Source organism: Galeopterus variegatus, unplaced genomic scaffold (genome assembly GCF_000696425.1).
Source record: "Galeopterus variegatus unplaced genomic scaffold, G_variegatus-3.0.2 Scaffold6279, whole genome shotgun sequence".
Lineage (NCBI taxonomy): Eukaryota > Metazoa > Chordata > Mammalia > Dermoptera > Cynocephalidae > Galeopterus > Galeopterus variegatus.
The window spans coordinates 46,654-55,823 of NW_007732390.1; positions in this window are offsets into that span (position 1 = coordinate 46,654).

The window sequence follows — 9,170 nt, forward strand, 5'->3', positions numbered from 1 at the left end:
ATTTAAAAAAGGATTTGTTCACATGTGTATATATATCTATCTGTACCTATCTATCTACGTAATATATTATCAGAGGCTTACACACTGTACTATAGTAATTTACAGCTTGTGCCACTGTCCTTTTAAAGTGACTTAGCATATTTTGTCAGCAGGTGTAGAATGCAGCCACAAAATCATTCGTAAATCTTATTGTACTAAAGATTTAAATCAGTGTTAAAATGTGAATCCTATCTTCCTTGTAGGTGAAGTTATGAGAAAAGTTAGACTTTGGTTAAATAAAATTTATTTAAATATTCAGAAATAGAACTAAGATTAGGTAAATGCTGTGATCACGTACAGTGATCTCCATCTCGGCAGTGGTTGTTCAAGTTCTCTCTTCTCTACCCTTTCCTCAATTTATTTTAGGAAAACAAAATACGTCAACTTAGATCCCTTAATGATTAATTACTTTATCATTCTGGAGTACTAAACAAATAAGACCAACAATACAAAGACAATGGTATACCTGGTATGCAGCAGTACAAGCTGATGAATTTCTCTGTCTCATTTTTTCCATCAATAATATAAATTTAGCAATAATTGTTTTCACAGATTAATACATAAACTTACAAAATCCATCTTAAACTGTTTCGGAAGGAAACATTGGTTGTATCATTACCTTCAGAGTTGTATTATAGTGGTAGAATATATTTTATGAGATTTTTTTTGTATAATATTAGTTTCCAGAAAAGCTAATAGCAGGCCAAGAATTCCTCTTGTTAGGGGCCTATTATTAGGTGGTGAACTTCCACTAGGGTGAGCGTCTGGTAATCATGAATGTGCTCCCGGGTGCAATCTTGTCTGCAGCAATCTCTTTATCACATCTATGACCTGACCCCCACTCTCTGATGATTTGAAGATACAAAGGAGGACTCAGCCTATTATTAATAATCACCATCTGCGATTAGATGAGGAGGAGGAAAGGGCAAAGAACAGGAGGGATTACAGATATGGGAGAAGGCAGTGAATTCTTCACCATTCTGTTAATAGCTTTACATGTTTGCAAAACTTTTTGACTTGTTATTTTGAAATAGTTTCAGACTTTGAAAAATATTGAAAAAAAGTATGAAGAAACCCCTCTTATTCTTCACTATATTCCACAAATGATAACATCTTACAGTACAAAGATCAAAATCAGGACAGTCATATTGATACAACACTTAAGTAATGTGCAGATCTTATGAAAATTGAGCACATGCTAAATCATAAAGCAAGATCCTACAAATTTTAAATAGTTGGCTTCATACCAATTACAATCTCTCCACAGCACTCTTCAGTGATAGCAATCAGTAATTAAAAAGCAAGAATAAATACGCACTTCAAAATTAAAGTGGAAAAAATCACTTCTAAATTACTTGGGGGTTAAAGAAAAAGCATATGGAAATTAGAAAATGTTTAAAACGAGATGAGAACAAAATACTTCACAAAATCCTTCGAGTGTAGTACAATCAGTACTTCTACAAAATTTTATAGACTAAATGCTTATATTAGAAGAATGGCTGAAAATTATGAGCTAAGAATTCATAGCAAGTAAAATAAAAACAAGACAGAAACAAACGCAAGATAAAGCAAAGCTAGCAAACAAACAAAAACCCAGGACAAAGACAGTAAAGGAAAGCAATTAAAGATTAGAACAGAAATTCCGAAAATAGAAAATGAAATTCAAAGGCAGAAGATCAACAAGGCCAAAAATTATTTCTCTACAGACAAATAAATATTGGCAAGATTTTCAAACAAAAATACAAAAGGCCAACATAAACCATATTAGAATTTAAAATGTGGCAGAGATAAAATGACAGGAAATATTACAAACAAGTTTTGACAGACAAATAAATATTGGCAAGATTTTCAAACAAAAATACAAAAGGCCAACATAAACCATATTCGAATTTAAAATGTGGCAGAGATAAAATGACAGGAAATATTACAAACAAGTTTTGATAACAAACTTCAGAATATTAGATAAAAGACAAATTTCTAGAAAAATATAAATTGCTAAAACTGACCAGTAAGAAACAGAGAAGATGAATGTTTCAAAATATCCACTAGAGATACCGAACCATAAGTAGTTTACAATCTACACACAAAAAAAATGGTCAGGCCAAGATAGGCAAATTCTTGCAAGTATACAAGGGACAGATTATTTCAGTCTTAAATAAATAACTGTAGAGAACAGAGTATACTCCCCAGTTCAACTTATTTTCTATCTATAACCTTGATACCAAAACATTCTGAGATCAGAACTAGAAATAAAAATTAGAGGCCAACCTTACTCATAAACTTAGATGCAAATATCCTAAGTAAAATATTAGCAAATTGAATCCAGTGATATATAATAAACCAAAATGCATGATAGCCAAGTTGGATTTGATCCATATATATGTTAATATTCACATTAGTAAAGGATGTAACTGATTATAATAAAATATTAAAAGAGAAATCATATGAGCACTTCAGTAGATTCAGAAAAGAAATATGTACAATTCAATATTCATTTAAAACTTTCACCAAACTGGGAATACAGAAAACTTCTTTAATCTAATAAAGCTCAGCAGCAAGGTAATCATCACCATTTCTACATTATAATGAAGGCCAAGATATTTCATCTTTTATTCAGATAACATTTATTGAATGTCTGCTATATACTAGGCCATGTTCTCGGTAATGCTTCAGTGAGAGGGGGGCAAAAAATAAACAAGTAAAACATATGGCATTTTAGATGGTGACAAATATTCTGGAGTCAAATAAAGCAGCAGAGGCATACAGGGCGTTATTGGAGGGAGGGGATTGCATACCATAATAATAATCACTAGCATTCACTAAGTACTTATATTGAGGGAGAGACTCCTGAGGGTTAATTTATTTCAATGTTTCAATAACTCCATAAGATTAAGTCAGTATTAACATCCCCATTGCACAGATGATGAGACTGAGAGGTTATACAACTTGTCCAACCTTCCACTGTGAATGGCACACCCAGACCTGAACCCAGGTCGTTGTTATAAACCCTTCGACCTCACTCCACCCTGCAGCCTTAAAGGTGGAGAAGGCTTCACTGAAGAGGGGCAGGAGGAGCAAGGTAAGATTTCTGGGGCAGAATACTTGAGAGGAAGGAAGAGGAAAGCATGAATATCTCTGTTATTCATGCTCCAGGAGAGAGTAGGAGGAGATGAAGTCAGAAGGGTGGGTACTGAGCCTGCAAGACCCTGCCTGCCACTATGCAAGAGTTTCTCTTAGTGTGAGTGAGAAGAGAAGCTGTAGGAAGGTTTCGAGCAGAGGGGGAATACGAACGGACTTACCTTTAAAAGAATCACTTTGGACTGCAGGGGACAAAGGGCAGAAGCAAGGAGACTAACCAGGGGCTTATTGCAATAATCCATGCAAGAAATAAAGCAGGGTGGTTGAAATGTATATTGTATGTTGAACTGTGTGCCCCCAAAAGACATGCACAAATCCCAATCCCTGGTACGTGCAAAGGCGAGCTTATTTGAAAATATGGGTTTCTCAGATGTAATTAAGATGTAAGTTAAAGTGAGGTCATACTGGAGTAGGGGGATCCCTAAACTAATGACAGTGTCCTCATAAGAGAAGAAGAGACACAGAGACAGGCCCCTAAGGAGGAGTCCACGTGAGCATCAAGGCAGATATTAGAGGAACACCGAGGATTTCTGGAAGCCACCAGGAGCTAGAAGAGACACGGAAATATTCTTTCCTGGAGGCTTCAGAGGAAGCATGTGCCTGCCATGCTTGAGCTCAGACTTCTAGCCTCCAGAACAGTGAGAGAGTAGGTGCTTGTTTTAAGCCAGCCAATTTGTGATACGTTTTCATGGCAGCCCTAGGAATCTAATACGGGTGGTAACAATGAAAATGCTGAAAAATGGTCATATTCGGGATATATGTAAAAGCGTAGCCCACAATGTTTGCTGATTCCCTGAAGAAGGGGGCAGGGGGAGGGAAAGAGAGGCATCGAGAACGACTCCTTTCAGCCTGAGTGGTGTGCATGATGATCTTGCCCAAAGGACGGGGAAGACTGGAAGCAGCAGCTGCAGAGTGGGCAGGCGGCCCGGGAGGTCAATGCCGAGCATGGTAAATTGCAGTTGCATGGTAGACCATGAACTGGAGATGCTGTCTAAGTGGGGAGTACAAACCCTGGGTGAGATCACCAGGGGTTAATCTAGACAGCAGGAGAGAGAGTAAAGGACTGGGTCTGAACATCAGTGTTCAGGGTCAGGGAGATGAGGAGAAATCAGCAAAAGAGACTAAAAAGAAACTGTCATTAAGAGAGTGTAGATGCCAGGAGGGTGCGCTGTCCTGAGGCCAAGTTAAAAACGAACTCAGGTCATGAGAAGGGGGCTGCACTCAGCCGTGTTCCGAGCTGTTAGATCAAGTGACGGGCGGCGTGGGGTGGGAGGCAGGACTGCAATTTACCTGAGGTGCTCAGGAGAGTCCAGGGAGGGAACGAAGGGGCATGTGCACTGGCATCAGACGCCCGCCTTAAACTAGGGCCAGAGGAAAGCAGTGAGAGGTCACTCAATTCTGTATTTTGAAGGCAAAACAAGCAACCTTCTAAAATGAGGTGCGAGAGAAAGTCAAGGGTCGCTCTCTAGTTTTTGGCCTCAGCAACTGGAAAGGTACTGTCCACTGAGATGGGGGGGATAAGAATTGGAGAAGAAAAGCAATAGAGAGCTTTTGGCAGGATAAATGTGGAGATGCTGCTAGACATCGGATGCAAACGCTGAGGAAACAGATATTTGGCTGTGGACACGTGGGTTGTTTGCAATATTTGTCATTTTCCAGTTTTCTTTTGCATTCAGTGCTACTGCGAACATTCTTGCTCTTGTGTCCTGGTGCAGATATTTAATTATTGGCAGTTCTCACCCCTTCAGTGAGTGGGGTGGCCCTGCACAGCCGGGCGCGTGGGTCCCACGTGTTGCCTCCCCTTAGACTGTCCATTGCTGTGCTCTTCTTTCCCGCCTGGTAAGTGTGACTTTTTCTTGCATCTTACCTACCTGTCTGATCTTTGATCTTGGTGCTCTTGGGCAGTGGGTTCTGTTGTCCACCTTGTCAGCAGGGACAGCTTGGTCTGCCATGCCCTGCCCCGTGAATGAGCCAAATTGCAGATTCTGAACTTTCTCAGTAAAATTCATCCTGTTTTAGGTGTGAGTAATAATCCCTTGACTTCCACTATAGCCAAACACACACACACACACACACACACACACAGTGTAATTAGGAAGAATGTTTGAAGATAGAGCTGGTGCTTGGCAGCCACCTGTGCCCAGGGCCCCACACTCGGAAAGGCTATTGCCAACTTTAAATTCTTAATCATTTTTGAACAAAAGTACCTGCATTTTCTTTTTGCACTGGGCCCCTCAAATTATGTAGTGGTCTCTTTGAAAATATTGGAGGGAAGGAATAATGGATTATAGTTAACCTTGTGTCTTGAGCTGAGGCCCTAGCATTCCAATCCTATTTTGTTGTTTACTAGCTTTATAATTGCGGATCTGGGGATAACAGTACCACTAAATTTGTGCAGTTGTGAAAAATTAATGAACATGTAAAAAACAATTAGAATAGTGCCTTGCATATCATATGTGCTAAATGCTTGTGCTTAAAGATACACATACCCGCACCCACAGACTCAGACATAAGAAGAAGGATTTGAATTAAAATTCAGAAGAAGGAAAGAAGTGCACTGTCTGGTTTCGTTTTAGCAAAAGATCTAAAAGCTAAATTGGAATGAAATTGAGGAATATCTGGTTTTGTTGTTTTGTTTTCACATATCTGAGTATACCAGATAAAAATAAAAAAGAAAGGAAGAGAAAGCAGCCCCTGGAGAAAGCAGAACACCCCTCTGACCCTCCTTCAGTGGCTGAATGATGCCTCTTCCCTCTGCCCAGCAGTGCAAATGAAAAAGAAAGCAGACAGCTATGTGTGCATCCCACCCCAGAGGCTAACGAGTTCTAATATTTAGACAGATGGGGCCAAGACTCCAGCATGGGAACAGAAGGTTGCCCTCATTTAACCTCGTCGAAGTGAAAGGTAACCAGGATTTAGAAACCAGCTAGCAGTGGCAAGAAAACAGAATAATGGGGAGTGGAAGAGAGAGAAAGTGTCCAGGGGAAAGATTCTGGGGCCAGAGAATGTCCATGTGAGACCACCCTGTAGGTGTGGGCTGGGGACGCATGAGGTAGACAGGGTGCACCTCAGGACGTCCCCTCCTCATCCCACAGCCTCCCTTAAAAAGGAAACCGACTGGTCCTCCTGAGGGTGGTTTCCACAGGGAGGGGGTATGTGGTGGGGTCCTGATCACCCAGGAGAACAGCAGCCACATGTGACCAGTGCTGCGTGGATAGGGCGGGTCTAGAGAGCTGTGTGGGAATGAAACCACAGCTGCACTTCTAGCTGCGTTTCAGATGAGACTGTTGCATCATACATGGCCATCTGACTCTCCTGGAAATTAAGACAAATTGATTAACATTTTTCTCAGAATTCACAAGTCTTCCAGATTACAGTCCATTCTAAAACAACAGCGCACTTAACGAGGAATCCCCCGTCTATCACCTGGAAGGCTGTCATTTGTTTTCAGGGTGACCCCTCCAGAGGAGATGACCTGTTTTAGTGTTTGAAATCTGTGACTCCTGTAGGAACTAGGACGTGCTTTGTACATTCACAGCCCCGTTTTACCCCATTCCAGGGAGGGAAATCTAAGGCCAGCTAAGTTCCATTTAACTCACATGATGTGGGTGGATGCAGGACCAGGAGGTCAGTTTCAGCCATTTATGCATTTGAGAAGCTGCGGTCATTTTCTTCAGGAAGCTCATTGTCTGGAATTGTAGCTGTTGCTTGACTGGAAACTCTGAGAAGGCCCTTGATAGCTCACCTTTGCAAATGTGCGACATCAGGGTGGGTGACTCGGCTGAAGGAAGAGGGTTCGACAAATACTTGTTGAGCACCTGCTCCTTTTCCAGCACACTCTGCTTTAGTAAACACACGTATAGGTAAGAGAAGGCTCCTGCCTTCAGTCAGCCTCTCTCAGCGTGGCCTGGGTCCTGCACCAGCCACTTGTGAGCCGCCACCGCAGCCACCCTTGACACTCTCATGCCCGCCACTAAGGCCTCCACAAATGCTACTGTGTCACTTCCAAAATAGACGGTTCTTGTTATTTCTACAAATCAAAGAATTGCGAAAGCAATCCAGGCACACGGACTTTAATACTGTATGCTAGCTTTGTCAACATACCAGAACTAAAAATAGAGGCAATAATGTCATAAACATTATGTAAGGGTAGGCAGTAAATTTCAGTTCATAGGAAGACAACCAGAGGGGCTTATTGATTGCATTGAGGAAAAACAGGTTGCACGCTTACGATCGGGGTCCCAGGCTTTCTGTTGAATAGTGTTTTAAGACAGATGAAAAGGTAGATAATAGATAGATAGAAAAAAGTTCTAGTCCAAAAGTCACAGTTTTAAAACCTAGAAACCAGCTTTTATTTCCATTTATTTTAAAATGTAATCTTGATCCAGATTCTTAATTTTTTTTTGAAATAATGTAGCAAGTAAATGTTTTGATTTTGAGCATAAAGGTCAGGCTCAACCTACTCTATTACATTTCTTCTCCAATTTCTAGCATTGTGTAATCAAGAAGGGACAATCCTTTTTCTTTCTTTCTTTCTTTTTTTTTTGTTTTTTTGGCAGCTGGTTGGTAAAGGGTCAAACCCTTGACCTTGGTGTTATCGGCACCATGCTCTAACCAACGGAGCTAACTGGCCAGTCCAGGACAACATATTTCTTTTATGACGAACTGTTATGGGAACTGAAAATAGGACTTTGGCTTTAGAACCATTTGATATATTGCATTCACAATGGTTTACACATATAGAAGGTTTTTCAAACTCTGGGACACGTCTAAGAGATAATGACCAAATTGTGAAAAATATGAAAACTGTCAAATAAAATGTAAAGGACCCAAAAATGTCTGTACAAGAGGATAGGCACCCTCCCCTTAAATAAAGAAGTCAGAAAAGAAAGTCCTTTTTTCCTCCAGAAAGGAGAGGAGGGAGGGAGGGAGGGAGGGAAGAGAAAACATGTTCAATATTTAAAGAGCTATAACACGATCATGGGTAAAATCAGAATCATTGGACAAAGCTTACAGACTTTTTTCGAAAACTTTTTGAGATTTAATATACGTACTATAAAATTTACCTATTTTAATTGTAAAATGTAATGATTTTAGTACATTTACAAAGTTTTGCAGGAAGTAAAGGAACTTACATTAAAATATTGGAAACTTGAAATTAGAGTCCAGGGAAAAAGGAGACCTAGAGGAAGATATAAAAGAAAAAAAACTGAAAGAAAAAAATATTTTTGGGGGAAAAATCTTGGAACACCCTTTGAGAGAATAGTTTTAACATCCTTTTCACTTCGATTTACAGAAAGTTACAAGGCAGTACAGTGTATAACCACTAGAGGGAAGCACCTGAACGATTAAAGTCTGGTTATTTTTCAATGAGAGTAAATGAATAGAGAAACACTGAAAATTATAAAATCAGGAACTGGAAGAATGTTTAAAGGCCAAAAAGACACTTTTAGTGTTTGCTCAAACCCTACTCCATGAAAGTCTGCAATACTTACGGTTTCTGCTCTTTTCCTGTTCAATGGGAACCCTGGTTCTGGTTCAGTTGTACCAAATGGATTGCACCCCTGGAACTTAGACTGTCAGTCTCCAAACCTGGGGGTCAGGGGGAGGAATGAGGGTTGGCAGGGGCTGGGAGAGGGAGGTGGGAGGACGGGCTCCACCCTAAGTTGGTCCAGTCTTTGTAGAAGTCTGTTTCCATTTCTCACTTTAAGTAGCTCCTTCTCAAACCAGCCTCGATTTACCAGGAAACTGTTACTGAGATTTTTCCTTGGTCAGACATATTTTTTTCTGGTTCTTCAATGTCTTGACTTCTTAATCCCTTTCTAGATTATGAACCCCTTCTTCCCTTCAGCCAAAAAACATGCATTTCCTTGATCAACATAGAATAAATTACATACCTGCCCTTTCACTGTCGTTTTTAATGAAATATTCTGACATCTTTACATTGTGCATATTTGTCTACTTCTGCTTAATTTGAAAGTCATTTGTATATC